This window comes from Ursus maritimus, unplaced genomic scaffold (assembly GCF_017311325.1).
Source record: "Ursus maritimus isolate PB19 unplaced genomic scaffold, ASM1731132v1 scaffold_29, whole genome shotgun sequence".
NCBI lineage: Eukaryota > Metazoa > Chordata > Mammalia > Carnivora > Ursidae > Ursus > Ursus maritimus.
This window is the reverse complement of record NW_024425452.1, coordinates 9,428,324-9,443,852: the sequence shown is the minus strand read 5'-3', so window position 1 is coordinate 9,443,852 and position 15,529 is coordinate 9,428,324.

Below are 15,529 nucleotides of genomic sequence, written 5' to 3'. Positions count from 1 at the left end.
CACACACACACACACACACACACACACACACTTTGATTATCTGTTCAATGCAGAGAACATAAAAATATCCCCAAATCTAACATTTTAGAGCCAAGATGGGTCACAAGAAACTGTCTAGAATAATCTTTTAAGAAAGTTATTAGCCCTATTTTACAGAAGAGATTCTGGGGCTCAACAAGAATGGGGTTTGTCCTGGTTTATAGAGCTCTAGGACATTTATAAGTAAATATACTTATTTTTTTTATTTGCACTATGAACATACGTAATACTCTGGAGAATTTTTTACTCTTTATACTTATCATAAACTTATAAAAGTTAAAGGCATAATTTTTGTCAGCGTACTTTTCCTTTACATTTCATAACTATTTCCCTGCTGTTTATTTCCAAACATGGAACTACTGGTTCCTCTCATCACTTCTGAAATCAAATAAATTCAATGCAGCCAATATTTAATGCATAATTATGGTAAGCTCTAGAAAATGCTCATTCTGTAGATTTTAAATCCCTATGTCGAAAACATTCTGGCAAATAAAAGAGTTGACAAGGGGTGACTGTGTGGCTCAGTCAGTTAAGCATCTCTTGATTTCAGCTCAGGTCATGATCTCAGGATGTGGGATTGAGCCCTGCCTTGGGCTCTATGCTCAGTGGGCAGTCTGTTTGCGATTCTCTCCCTCTCTCTCACCCTCTGCCCCTCCCCCTTGCTGACGCACACACAGGATCTTTCTCTCTATCCCTCTCTCTCTCTGTCTCTCTGCCTCAAATAAATAAATGCAATCTTTTAAAAAAGGAGAGATGACAATGTGTAAGTGAATATGAAGATGCAAATAGCTGTTCTGAGTGATGCAGGGCATGTCTCTACTTACCATCTGGTCTGAGATACTATGGTGATTAATGCATTAAGAATGCTTTTGAAGATTCCACTATATGTAGGAATTACCAAAAAAATATAAACAGAAATGGCCCCAATCCCTCTCATCGCTACCCTCTGGAAACTTACATTCCAATTATGTAAACAAGATCAAATTACTTTAAACATCAGCAAACAGTAACGGACCGCATATAATGAAATAGTACATTGACAGCCACAGACTTTCAACGTTACATAAATACAGAGAGAACGAAATGAGTAAGCTCTGGAGCTTCTGCGAAGGCTTCAGGAAATGAAGGAAACTTGATTTTAACACCGGTATGGATACAATGAGGATAGAACAAGGGAGAGTAACACACAAGAAAAATTACATGGTTGAAATCAGCAAGCTTGGAAGGCTACATTTCTGTGAATAGTGCCATTTGGAGAGGTTACTTTTCCATGAACAGCTCCTGGATCCAACTATGTTTCAAACCCTAGAACTTTCCTTTAGAGTGAAATAATTGCTTCAGTCATTTACTTTTCCTGATAGGTCATAACGGGAGTATCTACAGAGCTCTCCATGGACTCAAAATCTAATTAGGATGAGAATCTTTGAAAAAAGAAAACAGAGAGGGGGAACACTAGAATGGGACATCAACCATAAGACTCCACAGGCTTTAAAGATTTTTTAAAATGTTTTTTTTAGGGCACTGAAATTGTTCTATATGATACTGTAACGGTGGCTACATGTCATTACACATGTAACATTATACATGATACATTATACATATAACATTCTATGGATACATATCCATAGAATGTACAACTCAAATAGTGAACCCTAATGTAAACTATAGATCTTTGTTAACAATATTGTGGCAATATGAGCTCACCACTTGTAACAAATGTTCCACATAATGCAAGATGTTAACAGGGCGTACTGTGTGTGTGGACGGGTGAGGGGGTATATAAGCACTCTCCGTACTTTCCATTCAGTTTTTCTCTAAATTTAAAACTGCTCTAAAAAAAAAGTCTATTAATAAATTCTTTTAAGTTTCCACCATCAATACTCACTAATCAAAATTTTGGACTCTTTCCAACTTCATTTCTATGTCTGAAAATGTAGAAGTCCCCTAGCTACTTTGAATCTTTAACAGAGTAGTCCTGACAGCCAACAGGAGTCCTTACAAAGAGTTTACACTAAAATGTCTATCCGTGAGTACACACTGCTTCTATTCAAGAGTTAAATAAATGGCCCAACTTTGCTAACTTACCAGTAAGTGATACTATGAATGGGGCAGTGGGCTCATAAATGTTATCAATATGTATAACCTAGCTGGAGCTCTCCTATCCAACAATATATAGATATCTGTTCTCTGCTCTTAAAATGAAATGCTCATTTTATTTTTCTTTTTTTTAGTAAAAATTGTTTATTATGTTATGTTAGTCACCATACAGTACATCCCAAGTTTTTGATGTAAAGTGCCATGATTCATTACTTGTGTATAACACCCAGTGCACCATGCAATACGTGCCCTCCTTAATACCCATCACCAGCCTATCTTAATCCTCTACCCCTCTCCCCTCTAAAGCCTTCAGTTTGTTTCCCAGAGTCCATAGTCTCTCGTGGTTCATTCCCCCTTTTTTTTACTCCCCCTTCCTTCTTCCCTTTCTTCTCCTAACGATCCTCCTACTTCTTATGTTCCATAAATGAGTGAAACCATATGATAATTGTCTTTCTCTGCTTGACTTATTTCACTTAGCATTATCTCCTCCAGTCCTGTCCATGTTGCTACAAATGTTGTGAAATGGTTCTTTTTGATGACTAATATTCCGTTGTATATATGGACCACATCTTCTTTATCCAGTCATCTGTTGAAGGGCATCTTGGCTCCTTCCACAATTTGGCTATTGTGGACAATGCTGCTATGAACATTGGGGTGCATATGGCCCTTCTCTTCACTATGTCTGTATCTTTGGCGCAAATACGCAATAGTGCAATTACTGGATCATAGAGTAGCTCAATTTTTAACTTTTTAAGGGACCTCCACACTGTTTTCCAAAGTGGCTATACCAACTTGCATTAAGATCAGGAACACGACAAGGATGCCCACTCTCGCCATTATTATTCAACATAGTACTAGAAGTCCTTGCGACAGCAATCAGACAACAAAAAGGGATAAAAGGTATTCAAATCGGCAAAGAAGAAGTCAAACTGTCTCTCTTCGCAGATGACATGATACTCTATATGGAAAACCCAAAAGACTCCACCCCCAAACTACTAGAAGTTATAGAGCAAGTCAGTAATGTGGCAGGATACAAAATCAGTGCTCAGAAATCAGCTGCATTTCTACACACGAACAATGAGACTGAAGAAAAAGAAATTAGGGAATCCATTTCATTTACAATAGCACCAAAAATCATACGTTATCTTGGAATTAACTTAACCAGAGACATATATATTCTATATTCTAGAAACTACAAATCACTCTTGAAAGATATTGAAGAAGACACAAAAAGATGGAAAAATATTCCATGCTCATGGATCGGAAGAATAAACATAGTTAAAATGTTTATGCTACCCAGAGCAATCTACACTTTCAATGCCATCCCGATCAAAATACCAATGACATTTTCAAAGAACTGGAACAAACAGCCCTTAAATTTGTGTGGAACCAGAAAAGGCCCCAAATCGCCAAGGAATTGCTGAAAAGGAAAAACAAAGCTGGGGGCATCACATTGCCGGATTTCAAGCTATACTACAAAGCTGTGATCACAAAGACAGCATGGTACTGGCACAAAAACAGACACATAGACCAATGGAACAGAATAGAGAACCCAGAAATGGACCCTCAGCTCTCTGGGCAACTAATCTTTGACAAAGCAGGAAAAAACCCTCCAGTGGAAAAAAAAAAACAGTCTCTTCAATAAATGGTGCTGGGAAAATTGGACAGCTACATGCAAAAGAATGAAACTTGACCACTCTCTCACATCATACACAAAGATAAACTCCAAATGGATGAAAGACCTCGATGTGAGACAGGAATTCACCAAAATCATGGAGGAGAATATAGGCTGCAACCTCTCTGACATCAGCCACAGCAACTTTTTTCATGACACATCTCCAAAGGCAAGAGAAACAAAAGCAAAAATGAACGTGTGGGACTTCATCAAGATCAAAAGCTTCTGCACAGCCAAGGAAACCTACAAAAAAATTAAGAGGCAGCCCACGGAATGGGAGAAGATATCTGCAAATGACACCACAGATAAAAGATTAGTATCCAAGATCCACAAAGAACTTCTCAAACTCAATACACGGGAAACAATAATCAAATCAAAAAATGGGCAGAAGATATGAACAGACACTTTTCCAATAAAGACATACAAACGGCTAACAGACACATGAAAAAATGTTCAAAATCATTAGCCATCAGGGAAATTCAAATCAAAACCACATTGAGATACCACCTTACACCAGTTAGAATGGCAAAAATTGACAAGGCAGGAAACAACAAATGTTGGAGAGGATGTGGAGAAAGGGGATCCCTCTTACATTTTATTTTTCTGTATTATAAAAGTAATTCATATTCATGGTAGAAAATTTGGAAAATAAAGAAGAGCTTCTGTTTAATTGTCCATTATTCCTTGTTTTGATAGTTTTCCTTCTAGATTTTCCTCCTATGTATTTTAATACACTAATATTTTTAATATTTTAATATATTTGTTGTGATGCTTTTTTAATTATAAATATATTTGTGATGATTTTAATATATAAGTTGTGATGATTTTTTTAATTATAATAATCTAAATAAACTGCCTAAAACTCCATTTTTCTTGATCTTGTCTTCAGTGTCCCTGACACTGCCTCCAAGTTTCACTTATGAGTAAAATAGTACAAGGCAAATCATAGGATATACTATAAGCTTTTTGTAAATATGACAGCTTCCAAGAACAGCTAAAGCCAACTTTTCAGCAATATACAAACTCTGTAGCTGAACCCACACCTAATATTATAAGGAACTGGCTTCTTGTATCATCTAGGAAATATTGTTTTATGACTAGAACACTTCTATCTTTAGTATATAAAGGCAGTGTGGACCAGGACACAAATTTGGAACATGTCACTTCATTATTAGTTATTATATCTTAAACCTCTAGCAAAGTATATACCAAGCATATAAAATATGATACAGTGAACAAGTTTTTGAATGAACCAGTGGTATCACGTTGCAGAAACTGAAATGAAAATGCAGCTAGATCACCATGGGCCACCAGAACGACTCCTGCAAAACTGCCTACACTAAAGGCCACAGGTGGGAACCCAGCTGGGAACAAGAATTCTCCCCTAGCCAGACCAGTTTTCACTATGGTGAAGGCCTAAAAAGTAAAACTCATTAAAGTACAATGAAACAAAAGAATCCAATAACCAAAAATGTTAAACAATGTACAAAGCCATGGGAGACCAAAAAATGGGTAGATTAGATTACGTCCACACGGCCAAAATATTTTCCTCCCAATCGCCTCTGTCTGCAGGACATTCCCCCAGAAAGCTACTGTTTAAGAAAATGAAGGAAAATGTCCTTTCCCCAAAGAGTCTCTGGGGAAAGGGATGAATGGAATCAGACTTTGTCTTTCTCTCTAAAGAGGCGGCAAGATGACTCTGAAGTATGGCGTGGTGTGAGCTCAGGAAAGCAAGGAAGAAGTACAGAAGGACCTGATTCTAGCTGTACCTCTCATGTGACCACAGGAAAGTGATTTTTTTTAAACTCTTTGAGCCACCATTTCTTTACTTTTAAAGTTTGTTTCATGCCCCACTTTTCTCCACTGCTCTCTTGACTGCCTTCACCGTTCTTCTAGCAACAGTGAGCAACTTCTAGTTCTCAGATAGCACCGTGCTCAGCTTTGGTTTTGCCATCTATGATCTCCATTGCCAGAAATGTTCTCCGTACCCTTCCAGGTCCTCCTCACCCACTTAGCTAACATCTACTCAAGGTTCGGGTCTCAAATTAGACATGGCTGCTTCCAGGAAGACAACCCGATGCCCTGATGTTGGCCGATGTGTTCCTCCTCTGTATCCCTCCCACAGTATTCCCTGTACTAAAACCCCATCTCATCCTCACCAAAAACCCCTGTGAAGCTGGCAAGGATTAAGCGCTCAAAAAGACACCTGTAGGGGCGCCTGGGTGGCACAGCGGTTAAGCGTCTGCCTTCGGCTCAGGGCGTGATCCCGGCGTTATGGGATCGAGCCCCACATCAGGCTCCTCCGCTAGGAGCCTGCTTCTTCCTTTCCCACTCCCCCTGCTTGTGTTCCCTCTCTCGCTGGCTGCCTCTGTCTCTGTTGAATAAATAAATAAAAAATCTTTAAAAAAAAAAAAAGACACCTGTAGAAGAAAGAAAAAGAAAGGGAAGGGAAACCAAGGCAAAGGAATGTTGCACTTTTTTCCTCACAAGGTTGTTATAAACACCAAATGAGACAATGTTTATGAAAGCACTATAAAAACTTTGTGTATCAGGATATTAAATGAGACTTTTCCTGTCCTCTAGGAATTTGGAAATTTATACTGAGGCTCTAAGCTGAAGACAATGGATGACCTAACTAAACCCCGAATCATTCATTCAAATACGTAACCATACCTGTATCTATATCTACTCTCTTCTGTGAAGCACTGTTCAACACTCCAAATATATAAGTGAACAAAACAAAGACCATGGTCCTTGCAGAGCATCCATTCATAAGACAAATAATAAAAATAAACATGATAAAGAAAAAAATTACATAATACATTAAATAGGATAAGAGCAGTAGGGAAAAATAAAAGAAAATGACAGCAGCATCAAGACTAGCAAGAGTACCATGGGTCTGTGAGTTGGTAATTTTATTTACTTTTTTTTTTAAGATTTTATTTATTTGAGAGCGAGAGCAGGAATGAGCAGGGAGGAGGGAGAGAGACTCTGAAGCAGACTCCGCCCTGAGTGTACTGCCCTACACAGGGCTCAACCCCACCACTGCGAGATCATGACCTGAGCCAAAACCAAGAGTCTGCCACTTAACCAACTAAGCCACCCAGGTGCTCCTACAGGTTTGTAATTTTAAAGGGGTGATCAGGGCAGTCCTCACTGGGAAGATGAAAAAGCAGAAAAAGATAAAAAATTTGTCTCTTTGAGAAAAATCCTGAAGAGGAAGAGGGTTAGCCACTTGGCCAACTGGGAGGGAGATCATCCCCAGCAGAGAAGATAGCCAGGACAAAAGTCCTATGGAGGCTACCTGCCTGTCATGATTGAGGAACAGCAAGGAGGCTGGATCAGGGACTTGAGGAGTAGAAAGAGATGAAGTCAACAGGGCAAGGAAAGGGGAGGCCAACTGGCACCCCTAAACCCTGTGCTGTTGAAGGGTCATAATGCTTTGCAAGCCGTTATAAGAATTTTGTCTTTACGGTGAAATAGAGCTACTGAAGGGTTTAGAGCAGAGAAGCATCATTATCTGACTTATATTTTTAAAGGGCCACTCTGACTACTGTACTGAAAATAAACCCTACAAGGACAAGGGTGGATGTAGACAACCAGAGAAGGCCACTGCAGTAATTCAGGTAAAAGATGGTGGTGCCTGGGACCAAAGTGACGTCAGCAGAGGTGGTAAGAAAGATTGTATTCTAAATATATTTGGTGGTTGAAGCTCATTCTAATTCCTAATCTAGTCAGTCTTTAATGCTGCTAAAAGTGAAAGACCTGAAACATCTTGAAAGGACCCTGCCCAAGATGGTACACTGCAGAGGTATATAGCTGGAGGGCAAGATCAGTCTTAAAAGGGTGCCTACAGAGTAACCTTGCAGGGGACTCCAGTGGTCCCACAGGCCCCCCCATATGAGAACGACTGCATTAAACTCTTGAAGCGCCAGAGGGTACTCAGCAGCCAAGAGAATCTGTAAACACACAAGTGAATTTGCCCGTTTCCTGGTATCTTTCTCTCTGCAGAAGTCAGAAGCAGCTTAATGAGAAGGGGCAGAGAAATGGGTAAGTAAGGTGGAGGAACAGTGGAAAAAAACTCAATTTCTGATCCATAGACATGGATTAGCACTGAACTGGGAGGCAGGGAAAGTTTCCATTGGATGAGAGACTGATGTTTTGGACTGGACTACATTTTTCAATATCTGAAATGTTTTAATATATGTGAATAACTGGCAAGGAATGGGATCTACTGGAGACACAGACAAGGTGTGTAAAGAAGGGAGATTTATCAAAGCATGTTTGAAGACAATGGTGGAAGGGGGAAGAAACATTTTCTATTCTTACCCCTACCAATTAAACCTGGTTTACCAAACTAGTTCCTTATAGACATATATATTCAGACCAATAACAACTAATGCATACTATATAATACTATGTGCCTGGTCCTTTTTGAAGCACTTTTATGTACTTTTTTTTTTCCTATCAGGTTAGTACTACTCTTATTCCTAGTTTACAAATGAGAAAATTGAGGAAGGAGAAATTAAGTAATTTACCCAAGGTCACAGAGCTAGTAAGTCACATTCTCTAAGTAAATACCTCTAGATGATGCCTGTCTTAATCAGCTGAGGCTACAGTAATAAAATAAATTACGTAGGTTCTGAGACTAATTTCAGTGGCAGAAGGGGAGTTCCACACCAAGAAGCAATTCAACGAACAGGGTGTCCAAGAACTCAACTCAATTCTACTTAGTTCTGACAGTATCTACCCAGAGATAGTGTCCAATTCCACAGGTTATAGGCTCAGTCCTATAAGACTGCTCTCCCAAACCCCCACTTCAGACACGAGTCATAAGCCCAAGTTGTTACCTGTGCTTCTGCCCAAACGTCTACAGAAAGGAGGTTCCCAAAGTCTCCTCCTCATGTTCAATTAATTGGCTAGAGCAGCTCAAAGAACTCAGAGAAATATTTTACTTACTAGATGACGATTTTATTATAAAAAGATATAACTCAGGAACAGCCAGATGGAAATGCTGCATAAGGCAAGGACCAGAGAAAGGGTGCCTGCCCTCTCCAGGCACACCACTTTCCCCACATCTTCACATGTTCACCAGCCTGGAAGTTTTCCAAACCCAGTCCTTTGGGATTTACATGGAGGCTTCATTACGTAGGCCTGATTTTTTTTTTAATATTTTTTTATTATATTATGTTAGTCACCATACAATACATCCCCTCATTGGCCACTGTCAATTGATCCAACCTCCAGCCCCTCCCTGAAGGTCAAGGGTAGGACTGAAAAATTCCAACCTTCTAATCACCAGGTTGGTTCCCTTGGCAACCAGGCCCCATCCTTAGGTTACCAAAGGGCCTTCCAAAAGTCACCTCATTATCATAACAAAAGACACATTTATTGCTCTTATCACAGGAAATTCCAAGGGTTTTGAGAGCTGTGAACCAGGAAATGTGGACAAAGACTATATAATATATATATATATATATACACACACACACATATATATGAGAAATATATATCTGGTCATCTGAATGTCTGGATACATATTTCTTATAAGTTACAATATTGCAACCATAAACAGGGTGGCTTATAAACAATGGAAGTTTATTTCTCACAGCTCTGGAGGCGGGGAAGTCGAAGATCAAGGCACTGGCAAATTCAGTGTCTGGTGAGAACTGGATTCCTGGTTCATAAACGGCTGTTTTCTAGCTGTAACCTCACAAGGAGAAAGGGACAAGGGAGTTCTCTGGAGTCTCTTTTATAAGAGCACTAAGTCCACTCATGAATGTTTCACCCTCATGCCCCAAACACCCCCCAAAGGCTCCACTTCCAAATACCATCACACTGGGGATTAGGTTTCAAACATTTGAATTTTGAGGGTGGTACAAATTTCCATTCCATAGCAATGCCCCAGTACCTTTTGTTTGGTTCAAATGGCATTTTTTTTTTGTTTGTTTCTTTTAATGTGAATGACTTTAAACTGGGTACAGTTCTTCAGGTCAGTCCCACCACTCCTTACATTTCTGCCCACTTCATCAATTTACATCACACACCAACCTCATAGAGACATTTGAGTTCACAACTTCTGCCCATCGGCCTAATCTCATTCCAGTTCCTTACTGTTGCCCTTTACCCATCTGCCTATAATTATCCTTTTTTTTTTTTAAGATTTTATTTATTTGAGAGAGCCAGAAAGAGAGTACAAGCCAGGGAGAGGCAGAGGGAGAGGGAGGAGCAGACTCCCCGCTGAGCAGGGAGCCCTGGGGGCTCAATCCCAGGACCCTGGGATCATGACCTGAGTAGAAGGCAGACACTAAACTGACTGAGCCACCAGGCGCCCCTATACTTATCCTTCTTAATGTGAAGCATTCTTCATAGTCTCTTTTCCAGATCGACTAAAATACTCAAATCGAGCTCAAGACCTAGTTTGAAGCATTCCCAGATTAATTTCAGGAAACAATAAACTTTCAAATCCTCTGAATTCCAACAGCACTGGCTAGTTGTGAACTATCCTCTTGGCCAGTTGCCTCATTAATGCATAACTTATCTACCCTGCCATCAAAGTCTAAAAGTAAGGTGATTGGGTTTTTTTGATGTGTCAACTTTATTAGGCTACAGTCCCCCCCCCCTTATTCAAAGGCTAATCTATGAGCTGCTGTAAAGGGATTCTGCAGATGAATTTGGAGTCCCTAATCACCTGAATTTAAGTAAAGGAAGGTTTCCTGAATAACTGAGATGAGCCAGAGTTAAATCAGCTGGGAGGCCTTAAAAGAGGAACTAAAGATTCAGAGAAAGATTGAGAGAGATTCTCCCGGAGGACAACCACTTTGGCCTGTGCCCACGAAAGGGAGTTCTATCCTGCCTTCCTGACTGCCTGCCCTATAGATTTTGAACTTGCTAAAGCCAGCCCTCACAATTATGTCAGCCAATTCTCTGTTTACACACATACATACTTATGAGCACACATACATCCATCCTACTGATTCTACTTCTCTGGTTGAACCTGACCAATTCACACAGTAAGTAGAAAGAACCATCTCTTCTTTCTGAAACTAGATCATGTACAACATACACACACATACATATAAACTCACATTTGGGTGCCTAGTTAATACCAATGAATAAGAGATTAAAATTGTCACAAAGTATTACTTGCAAAGAAAAATATGCAGGGTTAAGAAAAAAAAATATGCAGGATAAGCGGGATAAACAAACGCTGAATAATAGAAAAAAATTATAAAAGGAAGCCAGTATAAGTCATGAACCTTGTGGAAAGAAAAAATTATTTGAAATGAAGTCACTAAATTTTGAATGTAGACTGACAGTGATAACAGTGCAAAATAAAATGAGAAAAATACTTCTGAAACAATGGCAGGACAAGTAAATAGTGAATTATATGTGCATCCACATATATATCTGAACGGAGTCCAAATAATTAAAATGCTACAAAACATGTATTTTATCTGTCTAGCTTCCTAATTTTTTAGCTCACTCTTCCAAGCTGTCATAGTGATAGCAGTAATTGATGTTTACCATTTTAAAATTAAAGTTTTCTCACTAATGGTATTAGATATAAATGACTTTGATTTGTGATTTTCCCCCAACACTGTGCTTTTAGAATGCATGACATGATTATGTATGAAATGGGAATTGAAAATTCCCTTAATATCCATGAGCATGTATTTATGAAGTCTTTAAAATTTAGAATTATGTAGGTTGCCTAAGCACTAGATTCAAACATTCAAATATAAACGATTACATATATATGGTAATCATCCTATATGAAAGAATTGCAAGGAGCAGGGAAGGACACAGTTGAGTACAGAAGTTCAAGGTTATAACTCTCTGGACATTCCATTATCTACAGAGCATGCACATTTTTAAAAATATTCTAAAGCTTCTGGTTAGCTATGCAATGACTCAGAATTGGCACACAACATCACTAAAACCAGAGGATATGCTTTTGGTTTGAAAATTGGTTTCTTGTGTCAGTTAAAATTCAGAAACACATTTGCTACTCCATGCCAACCTCCTTCTACCCCCACACACACTATTATGTAAAATTATTTTAATCAAATGAAACTATGTGGATCAAGTTTAACTTTTCACCAAATTATAAATCCTGAATACAAGATGTTATAGAATGGAAATATTCATATTCCACCAGGGAAAGTGGAAGAAGCAGTTTTCTTTATTATATTATTTTACAAGAGAGGAAGAACTCCAGCCCCCAAAAAAAAAATTTAGTTCAAATTCAATTTAGCAAACATACATGAAGTGCCTACTACTTAGCAGGTGCTGAGTTGACGAATGTCAATAAAACACAGTTATTGCCCTCAAGAACGATCACTATGTAATGCAAACAACAACTATGATACAATGTGGTAAGTACAGTAATAGAGTTCTATACAGAACATTATAGGACCAGGAAAGAGGGTTTCGTAAGCTTCTGGAAAGGACAGGAGTATCTGGGGTCATTTCCTAAAATGGTTATTCCTGAGCTGAGTCGCTTGCTTTCTTTCTTTCTTTTTTTTTTTTTAGATTTATTTATTAGAGAGAGAGAGGAGGGACAGAGAGGAGAGAGAATCCCAAGCAAACTCCCCGCTGAGCAGAGTCCAATGCAGGGCTTGGTTCCAGGACTCTGAGATCATGACCTGAGCCAAAATCAAGATCCAGACACTAGCCCAACTCAGGAACCCCCTGAGCTGAGTCTCAAAGGATGAGCAGAAGACAACCAACCAAAGAGGAGGGAGGACAGCCTTACAAAGGGGGCCTTGTGAATAGGGGAAAAGCAGAGCCAGCATGCTGTGTTTAGGCTACTATAGGTAACTCAGGGTTGCTGTAGAGTAAGGAGACAAGGGCGAGGAAGAGTGGCACCAATACACTGATTTAAGTCCATACCAAACTATATGTATGATGGATAACAAAGCCTTTCTTGATAGGATAGATGAACTTGGCATCTCTGAGTGTGGAGATGGAGAAAACCAGTACCCAAAAAGAAGCTAAAGACATTAAGGACAAACATTGCTCCTTTGTAATTTTGGTTAGGCAGGTCCTAAATAGTTGTAGAGACAGATAAACAACTTCCCCACTAACATCAAAAAATACCATCCGCTGATGATTACGCTTGCCTACAACATAAACAACGAAGCCACAAATGCATTCAGGCAAGCTCAAAAATATCAGCAACGATATGATTAATCAAAATATTATTTTGCCGACTGTATTCATTCTCATTACCAAAAAGCACAAGGTGTGTAATATCTCATATACTCTTAAATTACTAAAGTGACACATATATCCCTAAACATTAGATTCCCTAGTTGTTTTCAAAAGTAAACAAACAAACAAAAACAATGACAATGTGCATAACACGTAACGCTTTCTTTCAAGAGACCTTCACTGTTAAATCTGATGTCTACGAGTCTGGGAATGACCAGTGGCAGGAAAATCCATTTCTTATCATCTTAAATTCTGGTAACAGTCTAACGATGGATAGAACTGAAGAGACAGTGATATGACAATCTTTACAAAAAGTTCCACTGGAAATCAAACCTATGTCTGATAACTAAGAACGTGTGATAATTTTGCTTTCACCTACCTTCTTTTTCTTCCAGAGTGGTGGTTCTGAATAGGCACGAGATTATCACGAGGCAAATATGCAAATTAGGCAAGCATTATAGCCTGGTAGTTAAGTAGAAGGCCTTGGGAATTACACAGACCTGGATTGAAATCTATCTTTTGGGGGCGCCTGGGTGGCACAGCGGTTAAGCGTCTGCCTTCAGCTCAGGGCGTGATCCCGGCGTTGTGGGATTGAGCCCCGCATCAGGCTCCTCTGCTATGAGCCTGCTTCTTCCTCTCCCACTCCCCCTGCTTATGTTCCCTCTCTCGCTGGCTGTCTCTATCTCTGTCAAATAAATAAATAAAATCTTTTTTTTTTTTAATCTATCTTTTGCCATTTACCTAGCCCTGTGATCTAAGGAGATGTACTTAACTTCCCTAAGCCTAGGGGATGATGAAACAGACACATTTCACACATTTCAGAAGCCCCTCAAAAGTCCTGGCAAAATCAAGCCCCAGTCCCCCACCCCCATCCCCCGTGTGACCAAACAATATTGCATCTTACTGCATCTTTGAACTGGCTCTCCCGTTCCCTGTATCCCGTTCCCCTCTCCTGAATTCCAGCTCCCTGAGATGAAAACCTCAAACGACCTCCATCCAAACTTTGTCACAGGCTCCTCTCTCAGGGGAACCCGGCAAAGACAGTGCCCTAAAGAAGCTGAAGCCTGTGGACCCTAACTACAGAGTGAAGTAAAAAGTTTGCGGTTTCTTACCAAAGCAGACAGGTCCCCGAAGAAACAAGGTCCTCTTCAACAGGCTGGAAAGGAAAGAGCACTTCTGGATTTGATACTTTTTCTACGTTCTGGGACATTTTGTGTCCTCCCAATGTGTCCCGGGTGGCCAGCAGCATGTGCTCAGTACCCTTCCGCGCGAGCTCCTGGTCCCGGGTGCCCCAGAAGCACGTAACCACGCTGACGCATGCGCACGCCTGGAGGGACAAGGCGATAGACGCTCCACCCCATCTCAGGACCCACGCAGTCTGGAGCCGGAGGATGCGCGCTTCTCTTTTCTCTCGATTTTGCATGCTTGTGATCGATTCTGTAACGCACCTCCTAATTGGCCTTCCCTATTTCGTGGTTTTGCATCACCCATTCCCTCAGCTCCTTTCTCTTGGGTTCGCTTCCCAAGATAGATGACCCATACCAAGCCCTTTTCTCAGCCCCTTTAAGGGGTATCTAGGCTAAGAAAACGCCGGTCAGTACATTAGACTACAGCAAACACACCCTGGGAGAGAAGATTGTGGCCTCGGACTGTCCAGAGGGTTAGCCTGTTAGGCAACCAGATGGTGATCAAAAATGGCCAGACCCATCAAGGGTCACTATTATTTCAAAATATATAGTAAAATGGTACACATAGCAAAAATCACACTTAACATTTCAAGCACAACATTGGTGCTATACTCAAACGGTTTCGTTTTATAATCGAGTTACATAAGCCAGACTTATACTGAAGGCCTCCAGCAATCTGTGGACCAAAGTGAAAATTCTCATCGTAAGTGGCATTATTTTGGATGACCCCCAGCCTCAGTGAGACGTCATCCTTCCCATCTATCCCTACCCAGACACCCGTGTTTAAATGGAGTAAACAAGATACATAACTACAAAAAAATTGATACCAATATGATTCTATAGATTTTATAGTTCTCGTACACTTATAATTAATACCAAAATTATATAAAAGACTAATAAAATCTTTAACCAAATGTATTAGACAGCAAAGTGAAATAGTAATGTTGAAGTTTAAGAACAGAAAAAGTACAAAAAAGGATGTGGTTTAGCAGGTAGTGGGTTCTATGTTACCTCTGAACCAAAGCCCCTTGGAAAAAGTAGTCCATGTTTATTTATAAGCCATAACCAACAGGAGTTGAATTAGTTTGCACTCCTCAGGACAGAGATCTGTGGTCCTTTGGGAGAAAACTAGAAGGGGCAGGTGCTGATAAGAAACAAAAAGCCGGGAGCATTTGGGGGGTGCAGTCAGTTAAGCAACAAACTCTTGGTTTCAGCTCAGGTTGTGATCTCACGGTGGTGTGGGACCCGGCGTTGGGCTCCCGGCTCAGCGCGGAGTCTGCTTAAGATTCTCTTTCCCTCTCCCTCTGACCCTCCC